The 18,351-nt window shown below is 39.7% G+C and overlaps 1 protein-coding gene across 3 annotated transcripts in view; it reads right to left on the bottom strand.

The window, feature by feature from the left end:
* The window catches only part of KCNK2 (potassium two pore domain channel subfamily K member 2), a 194,956-nt gene that overhangs the window by 100,369 nt on the left and 76,236 nt on the right, over positions 1-18,351 (bottom strand). The window lies entirely within an intron of this gene.

Raw genomic sequence — 18,351 nt, 5'->3', positions numbered from 1 at the left:
ATTAATAGTAAGTTCTTTCCTATTGGTAATTATCTTAAATGTAGATGGGTTCAAAGATATAGTCAAAAGAGACAGATTGGCTGAATGGATTTAAAAAAAGGTTCAACAATATGCTGTCTATAAGAAACTGCTTTAGGTTTAAGGTGATATACAGACTGAAAATGAAAAAGTAGAAAAAGATTTTCCATTCAAATGGTAGCCAAGGGACAGCATGTATGGCCATACTTATACAAAACAATATAAACTTTAAGTCAAAAACTGTCACAAACAACAAAGAAGGTATTATATAATGATCAAAGGGCCAATTCCCTAGTAAGATGTAACAATATAAATATATATGCACCCAACATCAGAGTGCTCAAATATATCAAGCGACCATTGACAGAACTGAAAGAATAAATAGACAGCAACACCACAATAACAAGAGATATCAATGCCCCACTTTCAATAATGGATTGAATATCCAGACAAAAGATCAATAATGAAACAGAAGACATGAACAACACTATAAACCAAATGGGCCGAACAGACATATACCGAACCTACCAGTCAACAAAAAATACACACACAAAAATAATAATAATACATGTTTTTCTTAAGTACACACAGAATCTTTTCCAGAACAGATTACATGTTAGTTTCAAAAAAAAGTCTTAACAAATTCAAGAAGACCAAAATCACACCAAGTATCTTTTCACCAAAATGGAATGAAACTAGAAATCAACAGCAGAGGGAAAACTGGATAATTCACAATTATGTGGAACTTAAACAACACACTCCTGGATAACCAATGGGTTGCAGAAGAATCAAAAGGGAAATTAGAAAATGTCCTGAGACAAATGGAATGAAAACAGAGCATAATAAGACATATGAGTTGCAGCAAAAGTAGTACTAGGAGGGAAGTCTATAAGCAGTAAACACCATCATTAAAAAAGAAAGATCTCAAATATTAAGAACCTAACCGTACACCTCAAAGAACCAGAAAAAGAACAAACTAAACTAAAAATTAGCAGAAAGAAGGAAATTTTAATAAAGATTACAGCAGAAATAAGTGAAATAGAGAATGAAAAACCATAGCAAAAATAAGAGGGTTTTTTTTTAAGATAAAAGAAATTGACAAATCTTGCTAGACTAAGAAAAACACAAGGAATCTCAAATGAAATAAAATCAGAAATAAAAGAGTGGACATCACAACCAATGCCATAGAAATATAAAGCATTATAAGAAACTACTATGAAAAATTATACCCAGCTAATTGGATAACTTAGAAGAAATAGATAAATTCCTAGAAACAGACAATCTGCCAATACTAAATTATGAAAAAACAAAATATATACATACCTAAACTAGTAAGTAGATTGAATCAGTAATCAAAACCTCCCAACAAAGAAAAGGTCAGGGCCAGAGGATTCACTGATGAATTCTACTAAACATTTAAAGAATTAACACCAATCCCTCTTGGACTCTTTCAGAAAACTGAAAGGGAGGGAACATTTCCAAACTCATTTTACAGAAGCAGCATTACTCTGATACCAAAGCCAGACAAAGACACTATAAGAAGAAACTACAGTCCAATATCTCTGATGAATGTAGATGCAAACATGTTTGACAAAACACTAGCAAATTGAATTCAACAGCACATTAAAAGGATCATACACCATGACCGAGTGGGATTTATTGCTGAGATGCAAAGATGTTTCAATACATGAAATTTAATCAATATGATACACTGCATTAACAGAACAAAGGATAAAAATCACATGATTGTCTCAAGAGAAAGAGAAAAAACATTTGACAAAAGCCAACAACCTCTATGATAAAAATTCTCAGCAAACTAGAAATAGAAGAACATTAGCTCAACAAAGTAAAGGCCATATATGAAAGTCCACTCCTAACATCATCCCCAATAATGAAAAACTGAAAGTTTTTCTTCTAAGATCAGGAACAAGGCGAAAAAAACTCACTCTGACTACTTCTATTCAACAAAGTACTAGAAGTCCTCATGAGAGCAATACAACAAGAAAAAGAAATACAAGGCATTCAAATTGGAAAGGAAGAAGTCAAAGTATTTCTGTTCAAATTCCACGATCTTACATGTAAAAAAACCCAAAAGATTCCACAAAAAAAACTGCTAGTACTAAGAAATGAATTCAACAAAGCTACAGAATACAAAATCAACATAAGAATCACTGTGTTTCTATACTAACACTGAACAATCCAAAAGAAGATTAAGGAAACTTTCCCATTTACAATAGCATCAAAGAGAATAAAATAATTAGGAATACATTTAACAAGGCAGTGAATGCTTTGTATAATAAAAACTATTACATTTGCTTAAAGAAATGAAAGAAGACAAATAAGTGGAAAGATATCCTATGTTCATGGATTAGAAGACTTAATATTGTTAAAATGCCCATAATACCCCCAAATATCTACATAGTCAATGCAATCCCCATTAAAATCTAAATAGCATTTTTTTTGCAGGAAAAAAAAATCCTAAAATTCATATGGAACTACAAAGGACTCCACATAACCCAAACAATCTTGAAAAAGAACAAAGCTGGAGGCCTCACACTTCCTGATTTCAAAACATATCACAAAGCTACACTAATCAAAACAGTTTGAAACTGGCAAAACAAGTATAGACCAATGTTACAGAACAGAGGCCAGAAATAAACCCATGGTCAAATGAGCTCCAACAAGAGTGTCAAGACTATAAATGGGGAAAGGACAGTCTCTTTGGCAAATAGTGTTGGGAAAACGGAGCATCCACATAGAAGATAATAAAATTGGACCTTTATCTTACATCGTACATGAAAATCAACTCAAAATGGATTAAGGACTTAAGTGTAAGATCTGAACTTATAAAACTACTGGAAGAAAATATAGTAGAAAAGCTTCATACCACTGGTCTTGGCAATGATTTCTGGGAAATGTTGCTAAAACCACAGGCAACACAGGCACCTGGGTGGCTCAGTCGGTTGAGCATCCTACTTTGGCTCAGGTCATGATTTTGCGGTTCATGAGTTTGAGCCCCACGTTGGGCTCTGTGCTCACAGCTCAGAGCCTGGAGCCTACTTCGGATTCTGCGTCTCCCTCTCCCTCTGCCCCACACCTGCTTGTGTTCTGTCTCTTTCTGTCTCTCAAAAATGAATAAACATTTAAAAAAATTAAAAAAAAAACCCACAAGCAACAAAGAAAAAATAGACAAGTGGCACTTCATCAAATTAAAAAGCTTCTGCATAGCAAAGGAAATAATCCATGGAGTGAAAAGTCAACTGCTGAATGGGAGAAAATATCTGCAAACCATATGTTGGGAAAAAGCCAATATCCAAAGTATATAAGGAATTCCTACAACTCAATAGCAAAAAACCCCAAATAACCTGATTAAAAAGAAATGAGCAAAGGACTTGATTAGACATTTATCTGAAGATGATATAAAAATGTCCAACAGGTATATGAAAATTGCTCAACATCACTAATAGTCAGGCAAACGCAAATAAAAATTACAATATCACCTCACATCTCATAAGGTGGCCATAATAAAAACAAACAAAAAAAACCCCAAACAAACAAACACCCAGAACTTAAGTGTCAGCAATGACTTGGAGGAATTGAAACACTTGGGCACTATTGGTAGGAATCTAAAATGAGCAGCTGCTATAGAAAATAGCAAGGATGTTCCTCAAAAATTAAAAATAGAACTAGCTTCTTGTCCAACCATCCCCCTTCCAAATATCTATCCAAAATCACGGAAAACAGAATCTCAAAGAAATATTTGCAATACCATCTTCATTACAGAATCATTCACAATAATTAAGATGTAAAAAGAATCGAAATGTCCATCAGTGGACCAATGGGTAAAGAAAATGTGGAATATACAGACAATGGAATATTATTCAGTCTTAAAAAAAAGAAGGAAATCCTGTTACATGCTATAACTTGGATGAAGCTTTGAGGACATCATGCTACATGAAATAAACCAGTCACAACAGGACAAAGACTTAATGATTCCACTCACATGACTTATCTAAAGTAGTCAAATTCATAGAAGCAGATAGGAGAATGGTACCTTCCAGGGGTGGGAGGCGGCAGGATGGGGCAATGTGGATTTGCTGTCCAACGTGTGTAGAGTTTCAGTCACGGAAGATGAAAAAGTTTCAGAAATATGCTGTACAGCATTGTGCTTGTAGTTAACAATATTTTATTGTACACCTAAACATTTGTGAGCAAGGTAGATCTCATGTGTTATTTACCACAATAAAAGAATAAAATAAAAGATAAAGTCCTTGACATAGGAGAATAGTTTTAAAAGACTGGTACACCCATAATATAGCATTACTACAAAGTCTTTCAAAAAGATTCCATAAATCTATAGTTAAACAGAGAGCTATATATTTATAACAGATTGCAAAAGTAAGACATTAAGGATATAAAATACATATCATAAAATACAATTTTGAGAGGGAAAGAACCCATAGTCTAGCACAGTGCCAGCTACACAATAGTAAGATTTCAATCAGTATTCACTTAATGGGTGGAATTCATGGAAGTTTCATTCATTTATCAGACAAAGTTTAAAAAGCAAAATTCTAAGTTGTCTTGTTTCTTTTTCCTAATGCATTTTGGTTTATCACCCTTTAGCTGAAAAGCTTGATCCTTTTTTAAAAAATCCAGTTATAACTTCATCTGGCAACTTTGGTGGCAAGAAACTTCATAAGGACACTACTCACTTTCATTTTCTTTGAGATTCAGGATTTCCCCCAATCCTAAAACTCTGAGATTTTTCACTCATTCATTCAGCATAAAGAGGCAGCATAAGCAATGGTAGCAGGAAAACTGAGATGATAAATACGGAATAATGAGTCACATCTCTGTGGGGACACAGCCTGTATGCAGGCTGCGGCTCTGGAGGGCAAAGAAGAAAACATCTTGATTACTTACTTCAAAATAAAAAATGTTAGAATAGCAGCTCTCATCTTAGAAACATGCTGATATTTACAAGAGCAAGAAAGAAAAAGGAAAAAAGAGACATTGGTGGAAAGGAAAAGTGGTGAACTAGAAGTCGTGGACTAGAAGTGACGGTATTTTTTCTGTCACTAACTAGTGGTACTCTTAGGAAAATAGTTGAATCGTTTGTTTTCTTAGTTCTAAAGTGACAGGGTTTGACTAGGTAATATGTACTTGTAGATTTCAGGTTCTAAATTCAATGAATTTCTTCCTTAAAATGTTACATGCAAATAATTCAAAGTATATTATGATAAAATTTTGCTGGCACTTTCTATAGACACTCGTTATAACCTTTCAGATGCAGTTACCAGTATTGCTTTTTCTTTGCATTTTCTTTTAGACTCTAAGACACCCAGGCTAGTTTGGCTTAAAAAAATTTTTTTTTAACGTTTATTCATTTTTGAGAGACAGAGAGAGACAGAACAGGAGCAGGGGAGGGGCAGAGAGAGACACAGAATCCGAAGCAGGCTCCAGGCTCTGAGCTGTCAGCACAGAGCCTGACACGGGGCTCGAACCCACAAACTGTGAGATCATGGTCTCAGCCAAAGTCGGATGTTCAACTGACTGAACCATCTAGGTGCCCCCTAGTTTGGTTTATACATGAGATTAACTTTTTTTTTTTTTTTCTTTCTTTGCCCTCAAGAAGAAAGGAGTCTCATTTAGGTCCCTATCAAGAAGGCTACTTGAAGCAATTTAATCCTGCATCAGGAAAGCATCAGAGGGAATAAAACACAAATGCAAACACACAAACATAAACACAAGCTCTCTGTGGATCAAGAAATAATAAGGTTGTAAGGAGCTGAGTAATGGAAAATAAAGCAGAAGCTCCTGTCCTATCAAAAAATACTTTTTGAATAACAGCATAGTACAGCATCCAAGAAAAATATGCCTCAAGAATGATATTGTTATTATAAAATAAGATTATTGACAATTTTAATTAAGCTGAAGTATTTAAAACTAGCCTCATGAAATAGATTTTCAGGCCAGCTCAAGTCAAGAGCCAAATGTCATCATCTGATAAAACATCTTCCAGAAATAAAAAACACTGTGAAGCTTTGGAACTTGTTAACCAGATTTAAAAAAGAAGAAGAAAATCTATATTTATTAAGGACAAAGTAATTATCCAATCATTTACGTTAGCATATTAGCTGTAACATGTCCAGATATAACAGTACGGTTGTGGAAGGGTTTAAATAGAAAATAATTTTTAAAAGATAGTAAAATAAACAACAATCTTTTATCCTAAAAGTAGAATTTATTTTAAGAAAATTAAAATAAAATAAAGTAAATAAAATAAAATAAAATAAATCATCTATCAATTATCTCTGCTCATTAAAATTATCTCCTTCTTAGACACACTGAATTGAATATGTGATATCAGCTTCAGAACCCTCAACCAGCCACCTCTCCTCTCTCTTTATCTTCTCCAGAAGTACACACATTACCTGGATCACCACCCTTGAGCATCTCTTCCTGAAAGGCGAGAAGAGAGGACAGTCTTCTGGCCCAAACCCTGTCTGTCCCCTCTCAGCCTCCATCTTTAAAATTCTTTCCAAAATGAACTTTCATTAAAATTTCTCCAACCAATCTTTCTGTTTTTATTTGATTTCTTCCCCCTACCAGGTCACCAGAGTATTCACCTAGGATCATTAGGACATACTCTGTTTCCTTCTAAAATTTTCCATTTGTTGATCTCCCACTGCCCGTATAACCAAGACCACTTATCAAGGCCTACAAGGTGTTGGCCTGCTTCCCTCACAACACGAATGATGGCCCAACCCCACTGGTGTTTGCACGGGCCCCAGAACACACCAAGAATGCTCTCGCCTTTGCACTTGCTGCCTTCTCTTCCTGAAACGCTTCCCTGCCCCCCAAGATCTTCACAGGACTGACCCTCTCTCATTCAGGTTTCATCGTGAATGTCACCTGTCCAAGAGAAAGCGTGTCTGAACACAGCTCTTGTAGAGGAGCACGGCCCTCATCATTCTGTGGCATTAAGCCATTGTTCAGTCTTCAGGACATCTGTATTTTCTGAAATTATCTTGTTGAGGTGTTTCTTTGTTCACTAGCACAGCAGCTCCAAGAAAGCAGGACTCTTGTCAGTCCACACAATCATAATCCGTGTGGATTATGCCCCCTGCTTAGAACAACGCCTTTCAAAACTTATTACATGTTTAACGAATAAATGAATGAATGCATTTTAATTACTTCTTCCTTTAGAGGAACAGACTTTCCCACCAACTGTCTTACCTCAGGTCTCTATAAACACTAATATGCTATCTGAACATGGTACATGAATACAGAAATATTTCTGAATGAGGATTCAGAAAAAGAACTCAGAATGTTCAGTGTGTGGCCAAATGTCCAAAAAAAAAAAAAAAATCAGATTCAGAAAACTATGTTGCCAATCAATTTTTTTTTTCTTGTATGAATGATAAGCTATTTTGACCATGATTAAATGGAACTTTGTCTTACAAAATTTTATTTTGTGACAGCTGGGAATAATCATCTCCACTTCTGTCTTGCATTCAATGAGCGGTGCATGGACCAGGACAAATGGAAAACAGCAGCAGCCTACCTCACTGTCTGAGAAGCAAGAGTAAATCAAATGTGCTGAGAAACCATTACCAACCGCTAGTGCAACAGGAATGTTGGAACCCACCCAGTAGTATTTCAATTCTCTTATGGACTGTTACGCAATTAACACTGTGAATTTTATTTTACCTAAAAGAAGCATGACCACCAAGGCACGCTTTAAAGTCAAGACTAAAAACATTTCTGCCACATTCACTGGCTTTGCTGAAGAAACACCGAGGTCCCGATCATCTGAGGTGTTGCTGTATGAAAATACGCTGTCCATTAAAGATCACAGTTTGTAAGCATTTCCATGGCCGTTTTAAGGAAACTAAGACCTTCCCTGTATTCCCCATGAAAAATAAAATATAAGGACTCTAAATGCTTTCAATAACTCTGCTTCTCCATCCTATTCCACGTAGGTTTGCCCTGCTTGGAAAGCTGTTAGTGAATCCTGACCACACTGTTATCCTGTTGGGAACACACACAGCACCACAGATCCACAGTATGGTGACTCTTGGGTTAACACAAAGTCTCCCTAAGAACTCCCTTTCCAATCTAGAGGAGACGTGACATATCTCTGCTCTTGGGGTTGACATCAAAATATCTAAATGGACACAAACCAGTGCCTCTTCCTCCATAAATTTCAGAATCCACTTCCCTGGTACCATTAGCATCACCCAGATGTTGAAAGCACATCACATGCAAGGAGAGACGAGTTCATTCCATTGTATTTGTCACTTGGATCAAATGTTCCCTAACCGACCTATAGAGGACCCGAATAACAGCGACAGGAAAGGGGACTTTTTCATTTGCCCAAAAGGAACACCACCTGTTTTAGCAATTCTGAGTTTCTGGTGAATCCCTGTATTCCTCTAAGTGAGTTTTAGCAAAGTAAAAACAGAAGCACAACTGCAGAAAAGGAACTTTACAAGAGTCAAGAAACTATGCTGGGATCCTAAAAATAGAAAATTGAAGGATTAGAGGCTCTTTTCCCTGAAATGTGCATCGATGTAAGCCATGTGATCGTCTGATGGTGCCTATTGACATTCTTCTCCTTTTCCACAGTCCTGACATTCATTGCTTTATTTCTCAAAGCTCCCTTTACTGCTTCATCACCAGAGAACACATTATACTTCACAAGCATCTGGGAAATTTTGATTCCTTAGATACCCCTCCAAGGAATACATACTTTTTCACTTACCAGTCTGCAAATATTGGCGTTTTCACTCAACGTTATTATAGACTGAGGACACACTAATTAGAGCTCTCCTACATGCATAGAACAAGAAATTCTAAATAAACTGGAGTTTTCTGAGAAAAATGAAAAGCAAAACGAGTGAAAGCAGTGAAGCCTACTTCTGCACAGATACGCAAGATAACTAATCATAGGGGGGAAATACAGCCATTCTACATAGAGAAAGCACATTTCGCCCACCAAACAGCTATTGTCAGGGGGCACATAAGAGTATGAGAAAAATCAGTTCACAGAATGTAAGTAGTCCTAAAAAGATTATTTACTGAAGGCTTATCGAAATCAACCCTTAGAAAAATGTTTCGTTACAGACCTTTAAAAAAGGTTTCAACAGTTTTTAAAAATGTAGACACAATAAATACATATTTGAAGGGATAAATGTAAATCTATGTATCTGTTATGTGACGTTTTAATTTAACACTAAAAAGGAAATTACCAAAGTATAGGAATACCACCACGATCTTGAAGACTGGGAAGTGTTCAATGTTCAATTAAATTTTTAAAACCTCACAAGCCTGGGTAAAAAAAGGCATACAAATGAGGCTTGAGATTCATTCAACCTTGTTAAGTGAAAACTAATGGATTTGGGAGAAAATAAACCAGGCTCCCCTTTTCAAACAGTGTTTTTTTTTTTTTTTCTTTTTCAACGTTTATTTATTTTTGGGACAGAGAGAGAGACAGAGCATGAACGGGGGAGGGGCAGAGAGAGAGGGAGACACAGAATCGGAAACAGGCTCCAGGCTCTGAGCCATCAGCCCAGAGCCCGACGCGGGGCTCGAACCCAGGGACCGCGAGATCGTGACCTGGCTGAAGTCGGACGCTTAACCGACTGCGCCACCCAGGCACCCCTCAAACAGTGTTTTCAATAACCTAGAAGAAGCCTCCAGAGTCACTGGGATTCTTTGCCTGAGGACGTCATTCAACAATGCCAACAGAGAAAAAACTAGAAAAGTAACAGAGAGGTAATAGAAATAAAGCAGGGGGGAAGAAAAGGAAAAAGAGAGAAAGCAGGGGCGCCTGGGTGGCTCAGTCAGTTAAGCGTTCGACCTTAGCTCAAGTACTGATCTCACGGTTTGTGAGTTCGAGCCCTGCGTCGGGCTCTGTGCTGACAGCTCAGAGCCCGGAGCCTGCTTCAGACTCTGTGCCTCCCTCTCTCTCTGCCCTTCCCCTGCTCACGCTCTCTCTCTCTCTCTCTCTCAAAAATAAATAAATATTAAAAAAAGAAAGAAAGAAAGAAAGAATTAAAGCAGAGACCACTCTTGCGCTAAAGTATGACTCGTCCTCTTTGGAACATTGCCCACAGCTGAAATCGACACTTATCAAAGTCTGAACTGAGCAGAAAGCAGTTAAAAAAAAAAAAAAAAGATAAGTAAAATAATCAAGGGGCCACTCTAAGTGTTAAGGAAGAGATTACAAAACAAAACTATTCGAAAGGCAGAGACCTAAGACACACATCATCACAGATTTTCAAAGCAGGGGAGCTGCCTGAGAACGAATTCTAAATGTGGTAGGGGATAAAAATGAGAAAGATAATGTCGCTATCTTTAGAAGGGAACCACATGACTTAGTCTACAAAGTTCATCAGGCAAATAAATGGCCTAAAACTTGATAAAGGATGTAATGTTATGAAAGATCACGTGAAAAGTAAAACTTTATTGAGTAGAATGCAAGACACATATCAAGAGAAGGTACAAGCTGAAACGCAATGAAATTCAAACAGTGTAGATAATTAAGTTTCTGAATATAAGATCCATGCCAGATTTTTCCTAACGTCATGACGCCTGAGCGTCATCCCTTTTAAAAGCCATCCCTTTTAAAGCTGGTTTTGTGGAAGGAACCATGGCACTCTTTGCCAACATCCATCGGTAGCACAGTTAAGAGTAGAGATCGTGAGCTAGTTGAACTACTGTTTACTGTTGGATCCAGCTGGGATATTCAAATATTCATAAAAATGAAAAGCAGAGAAACAGCTGAAAGAGATAAAAAATATATATCACCTCATTCTCTTACTGATAAGGATATTACCTAAGGTATGTGGGGATTTAAACGATATCTAAAGCCAAGACGTGAAATATTCCCGAAGCATCCCCTACACAAGGGTGCACAAAAAATGGAGCCAGTAAAATGGCCTGCGTACCCGATCCCATGCATGTGAAATTCTGTGTGGAAATACGTGTGGGTCTTGGCCACCTCTCGGTGGAGGAATTTTAGATGTTTACTTTTTCCTTTGCACCTTCTTGTATTACCTGGATTTTGTATGAGACACGATTGTTACTTTGTGAATGCCAGAGAGCATGAACCTAGGGCAGGAAGGGGCGGCAAACAGGAGTTTGTTCACTGACAGTAGTACACGGACGAGTCCTAGGGAAACTGGAAATTGGCAAAGTTTTCTTTAAGACCTCTGTATCTCCCTTGATGCATCATTCCCTCTTGTAATTCTCAAGACTGCATTCCTGAGTAATCTTCTCCACCAAAGCCCAGTCGTTTAAGTGCCTCCTGGATAATCTGCTAAAATAATCCAAACTACAACATTATGACATATACAAGAAGTTGACACATTAGACTATCTGCAGTGCTTTTTCCAGAGATTAATCCAGAGAACAAGAAGGGTAAAGGCACTGATAAGAAAGCCCTTTTAGGAGCTTTCTGGACAAGTTATTGTGTCCATAAATAAAATGATAAAAGGTGACTGTTTGCTTTCCAAAACTGAAGCCCAATATTTAACAAGCCGGATGCTTATACAAACTGGAATGACAGCCACCAAACTATCATGTATAGAATCATGTAGCATCACTCACTACCATATCCAGTCAGCTCTAAACTCCGCTTTTAATATGCCAAACCATCCCATTTGCCTTTAAGAAAGTCATAACCTCCAACACAGACTTCCCCATTTAAACACCTTCAAAAGCTCCCATGCTGAGAGACATCCTTCTTTTTTTTTAAGTTTATTTATTCATTTTGAGAGAGAGAGAGAGAGAGAGAGAGAGAGAGCGCACGAGTGGGGAGAGGCAGAGAGAGCCAGAGAATCCCAAGCAAACTCTGCACGGTCAGATTCAGGACTCAAACTCGTGAACTATGAGATCATGATCTAAGCTGAAGTTGGATGCTTACCCAAGTGAGCCACCCAAGTGCCTCTGAGAGATTTCTTAAATGTTTTCTTTAAAGGGTTCCCTAAAGACAAGGAAAAATAAAACCCCAAGGGGTTTGGGGGCACAGGGTGACACAGTTTCCTCAAATGAGAGTTGTGTTCCTGAAATGTTAGGTTGTAAATCAATAATGGACCTGAATTTTGGATTTTATTCCTTAGAGGACTCTCTACCTGTTGAAGTGCTCCTAGGGTCATACCAGGACCTCTGCTTGGCTCAAACTGTACTCATTCCCCAGGTGATTTCATCCAATGGCTTGACTTGAAAAGTCTTCTGTAAAATGATGACTTCTGAATATGAACCTTCAGCCTGACCCCTCCCCTGAACTCTAAACCCACATTTCCAGCATCATTTTTCCTACACATCCCATTTCTCACTCAGCATCCACTCTTGGATCTCCTCAGAGGCATCTCAAATTTAACATGGCTGTGCTGGCCTGGAATCTGCCTAAGCTGTTTTGCTGAAGTACCTGCACAGAACTGTCCCCAGCGTGTGAGACATGCTGACCAAGAGTGTTGCTTTCCAACCGTGGCTTGAGTAGCTTCTGGGGGTTAGGACCAGCTTGTCGGCATTATTTGTTGGTAATGGCGTGACGGATGATTTGCACCTTGGTGAGACTCTTGAAAAGTTCTGCCACTGAGGCTGGCTACCCAGCAAGAAAACACCTTTGTGAACAGCAGGGATATGATCAGCCAAGACCTGGTTCCAAGGTATTCCATGCCCATACTGGTGGCTCTTGACCGAAGTATGTCCTGGCCTGGCAGAGGGAGGCCTTGGCTGTGATAACAACCTTTGCCTACGGTGCCCATCCTTGCTGTTGTTACATTTCATCACTTTCCTGCCTTGGAGATCTAGAAGTCCTATTATTTGGGTCCTGAGAATCTGTTCAATAACCCAACCCTGTCTAACTGACACGGTCAGTGCAATGTCCAACCCTAAACGCCTGACATCATCCCCTAACCAGCTCCTCCTGCACTTTTTCTCACGTCTGCAAATTGGGAACTGTATTCTTTTAGATCCGTAGGACAAAACTTTTGGTGTTTTCTTTGATTCCTCACCCTTGCACTGTAAGTCTTCTCCACTGGCAAAATCCATTGGCTCTCTTCAAGTGTCTCCAGGATCTGACCATATCTCATGGCCCCCTCCTACCACGTTGGTTCAATTCAAGCTCCCCCCTCATCTATCACAAGGGTTATTACAACAGCCAAATAACAGCTCCTTCTGTTTCTGTCCACGGCCTCCAGCAATCTCTTCTCAACTCAGCAGGCAGAGTGATCCTGGGGAAACAAGCCAGAGCAGGACACTCATGGGCGCCAAAAAGCCAACTCCATATTATAACTTACAAGGCCCTACAGGGCTTGGCCCTCGCTACCTGTCTGATGTCATCTCCTACCACTCCTCCTAGCATCCTTGCTGTTCCTGTACCTGCCAGGGACACTCTCGCGTCAGGGAGGGCATCTCTACTGCTGATCCCTCTGCCGGAGTGTGGTTCCCCAAACCTGGCTGGTTCCCTCACTCCCTCTACTTAAAAGTCACTAGGGGCGCCTGGGTGGCGCAGTCGGTTAAGCGTCCGACTTCAGCCAGGTCACGATCTCGCGGTCCGTGAGTTCGAGCCCCGCGTCAGGCTCTGGGCTGATGGCTCAGAGCCTGGAGCCTGTTTCCGATTCTGTGTCTCCCTCTCTCTCTGCCCCTCCCCCGTTCATACTCTGTCTCTCTCTGTCCCAAAAATAAATAAACGTTGAAAAAAAAAATTAAAAAAAAAAAAGTCACCATATTAGTGAAGCTTCCCCAGTGACCTTATGTAAAATTAATCACCAATATCACCCAATGTTTCCTAACCTTTTTCGCTGCTTTATTTTTTCTCCTGAGACTTAACACTATCTAACACATCCTCTTCCCTCAGCAGAATGTAACCTCACCAAGGCCAAGAGCTTTCATCTGTCTTACTCTCCACTGTACTTCTGTACCTAGGACAACACACATAGCAGGAATTCAATGAAGTGGTCTTGAATGAATGATTATATAATTGATATAAAACAACGTTTTTGGTTTGTTTTTAAAGTTCACTGGCATTCGGGGCGCCTGGGTGGCGCAGTCGGTTAAGCGTCCGACTTCAGCCAGGTCACGATCTCGCGGTCCGTGAGTTCGAGCCCCGTGTCAGGCTCTGGGCTGATGGCTCAGAGCCTGGAGCCTGTTTCGGATTCTGTGTCTCCCTCTCTCTCTGCCCCTCCCCCGTTCATGCTCTGTCTCTCTCTGTCCCAAAAATAAATAAACGTTGAAAAAAAAAATTAAAAAAAAAAAAAAGTTCACTGGCATTCTAGGAACATAACCAAGTGTCCCAATGGCACATCCACCCCAGGTGGTGAACAGGCTCAGGATGAAGTCCACCCCCCTGGTACAGTACAGTAGGCCCTGTTGTACCTTGTTAGACTTGCTGAAGCCCCTGCCCCTCAATCTAGATCATTCAGTTACTGGAGCAAATCATGCCCCTTCTGCCTAGAACATTTGCTGATCCCCTTGTCTTCCCCTAGAATCCTCTGATTCTGCACTTAACATCCAGTTTCCCTTCTACCTCTCTGTGTCTTCCCAACTCTCACTAAGTGGTTAATTTCTTCCTCAGTTGTCTAGCTCCAAACTCTAAGCACTTCTACTGTAGCTGTGTCTATAGTGGTCTCCTCCACTTGTCTTTGGAGGGAGCGCCTTAAGAGAAACTATGTTTTTTTCCATCATTTTACTTGCCCCATACCTAGCACGAAGGTCAACACATGCTCAAAAAATGCTACTGAATGGTAGGAGTAAAAACCAAACTGAGAAGAAAGGAATAGTGCAAAGAGAATATAATCCCCTCAGCAGGAGGGCTTCAAGAGATCTAGGCCTGAGGCTGCCATATGACCTCATGCAAATGTATCAGTTTCTTCACCCCAAAATAGGCAGAATACCCTCCCTCCCTACCTTGCAGCGGGTGTGTGGCTCACGTGAGAAAATAAAAGTCAAATCTCCCATGAAGTATTTTTATTATCAGTGTAGAGATCAGAGATTTACCTTGTCTTTTTAATCCCAGAATTGATTCAGCAAACACGTAAATAACTAGGTTGAGGCCAAGGTGTATCTACTGTAACCATGCCTCTACTGGTTTGCCGCATTCAAGCAGGAGAAAACCAGGAAGTGCTCTCCAAAAAGAATATTAAAATCCGGGTTATATACGCTCCATTTTTATATGGAGAGAGAGATAGGTTATATAATATACATCGCTAGGTGCGGAGAACTGTAATTCGATATCCATTACACTCTGATACATAGAATGACAGGAAGCTTTACAGCAAACTTAACGTTTGTTAATTTTTTTAGAGGTAGTAAATACAGGACCTTAGAGCGTAAGCTCTGGAGTCCGTCCACTTAGGTTTAAATAACAGTGCACTCCACCACTTTGTACTCTTGGAAAATTAAGCTCCCTCTGCCTCAATGTGCACCTAAGTTAAATACAGATAATCAGTCACTTAGCTCATATGGCTGTTTAAGAGTTAAATGAGACAATACACAGAAAAGTTTAGCACAGTGCCTGGCACACAGTCAGTGCTCATTAAATGTTGGTTATCGTTAATGGTATTCGTGGCTTTTAAAACTTCAGAGTGTTTGCTTGTGTTTTTCCGTACTGACACTAACTTAAATGTAACGGATGTTGCAAATCAAAGTGGTCAAAGCACTTCAGCCCAGCAACGATGCCTTTGTCTTGATATCTCTGTCCCCTCTTCAATCTTGCCTTGGCGGGCTGATGTCAAGATGGCACTCAGAGGGGATGCGCATGCTGGGACTAGGTAGCAGAAGAAGCAGGTGCTCTCGTGAGCCTTAATTCTCCGTTTTCTTTCCTCTCCCTCCCCTAACCCACCCTCTCACGCAAGCACAGCCTGGTATGAAGTTACCATAGCCCAGGTGGAGGTGTAATTAATAATCTGGGGCCTGGGGCCAAATTAGTTTAACTGTACCTGACATTGGCCTTACGGTCTGACTACCCATGTCCTCCTCCTTCCTCACTCTTTTCATAAAAGAAATCCAGAATTCCTTCTCTACTAATATGAGGACTGAACTTCTAACTTCTCCAGTTGATCCCCCTCTCAGCACTGAAAAACGCTGAACCGCGAAAGAGCAGAGACTCCTGGGAATAACAGCAGATCAAGATTCCAAGGACCTGAACACTCATCCTAATAATGGTGTCTGGAGTAAGTCACTGGGACTGCTGTGTGTTAGCTTCCTTGTCCTTCATGCTGTGACAGCACTGTCTAACATACCTACTCGTGAGGTTTTAAGGGATGATTAAATGGGAAAATAGATGTGGGAAAGACCCACGGACACTTACGAGGATCGTATGAATGAGATGTAATTCTAATATAAGATTACTGGCGGGGCACCTGGGTGGCTCAATGGGTTAAGCATCCGACTTCGGCGCAGGTCGTGATCTTGCAATCTGTGAGTTCGAGCCCCACGTTGGGTTCTGTGCTGACAGCTCAGAGCCTTGAGCCTGCTTTGAATTCTGTCTCCCTCTCTCTCTCTGCCTCTCCCCGGCTCTTGCTCTGTCTCTCTCTCTTAAAAATAAACATTAAAAATTTAAAAAAAAGATCACTGGCTTATTTGCCTTTCTCCCTATTTAAACACCAATCTCGATCTCTGAAACCATGCCATTATAAATATCTCTTTTATCAGAAGAAACTTTATTCAAAGAGAATAAAATAATTTATTACATCTATGGGGTTATAAAGATGCGTGATATGGCAATAAACAACAGGCAACTTCTGAATAAGCATAAAATACTTGAGATTTTTAAGAGGCAAAAATTCTCATCAGCCGTGAATATTAATAAAGCTAAAATAGATTCCTGTGTGGGGTGGAAAGAAAATGATTAGGTCATTGTTGAGCTCTGTCTGTATCCCTTCCAAAAACAATATAGCAAAAATGACCAGTCTCCACCTCCAGGTTGTCCCCACCTGCCATGCCCTTCAAGTTATTCTCACAGGTATGAATAGATCTAGGTAATATTGAACAGTGGGACCAATTTCAAATCCATACAGGGTTTCCTTCAGCATTGTCCTGAAATTCCAGGCATTTCTTTTCCCAGCTCAAGACCAATCACGCCACTTCAGATGATAAGAACGCAACTATCTGAATCAGACGCTTCAACCCCATAAAGGGACAGTGGGGGAGGGGAGGGGTGGGGCAGCGAAACTAAGAACAGCAAACAAACCTAACGCTTTGCGATATCCTGAATGCTGCACAGGGATTATCTCTTCACTGTTCACAGCAACCCTGTTTGATAGATAGACTTCCCTCATTCCAGATGGATCATTTTAGGCTTAGAGAGGAAAATTACTTGTTCAGGATGACACCTCTAGAAAAGTGCTCAATTGGAGTTTAAAACACATCCTATCTGACCCCAACGTTTAGGCTTTTACCCCATGCTACTTCCAAGATAATTTAGAGCTCTTCTTTTAAAATCCTAGGGAAATGGGAATTCTTTTTTTTTTTTTTAATGTTTATTTCCTTTTGAGAGAGAGATGGAGAGAGAGAGAGAAAGCGGGGGAGGGGCAGAGACAGAGAGAGAGACACAGAATCCAAAGCAGGCTCCAGGCTCTGAGCTGTCAGCACAGAGCCCAATGCAGGGCTTGAACCCATAAGCTGTAAGATCACGACCTGAGGCAAAGTTGGAGGCTTAACTAACTGAGCCACCCAGGGCCCCATCTTTAAGATTATCTGAGTACCTTTTAGAATTCTGTGGCACAAAGACAGAGTGAAGAGAAAGTGATCTCATGTAGGAACAGGTAATGGGGTAGCTGGGACAGTGCTATTAGTTGGCAGGTCCACTGTCAATACCGAAAATATTGCCATCATCTAAAAACAGTAGAGGATTCAGTATGCAAGGGTCTGAAGAGCCTTTCCAAAGTGTAAATCAAATAGGTGAGACGCAAAAGTGTCTGAATACAGTAGGAGCTAAATAAGAGCTAGAGGACAGTACCTTTGATAGCTTTCAATGAGACTTGAATAGGATCTTGTATGTGCTTTCCACAAACAGGGGCACGAAGGGCAGAGGTAGCATTTGGGGATCCATGGCAAAAAAGAAGTAAGAGTGAAAAGGCCTTCGAATAGGAAACTGGATTAAAACCAGTAAGAATTTCTTCCTTCAATCTACAATTCCAACTCATTCAAATGATGTAAAACCAAATATAAGATGAGGAAAAACATGATTCAGATCATTTCGAGTCCAATGTGACTTACACCAGTTAAGCAGAGTAGGTTCTATAAGAAAATGAATATCTGTACATTTAAAATGTTTGCAACAACCAGTCAGATCTCTCCTTGAAAGAACAGTCTGGG

Source organism: Leopardus geoffroyi, chromosome C3 (genome assembly GCF_018350155.1).
Source record: "Leopardus geoffroyi isolate Oge1 chromosome C3, O.geoffroyi_Oge1_pat1.0, whole genome shotgun sequence".
In the NCBI taxonomy this organism is placed as follows: domain Eukaryota; kingdom Metazoa; phylum Chordata; class Mammalia; order Carnivora; family Felidae; genus Leopardus; species Leopardus geoffroyi.
Note: the sequence above shows the minus strand (reverse complement) of the source record. Positions and strands in the feature narration are given on the sequence as shown.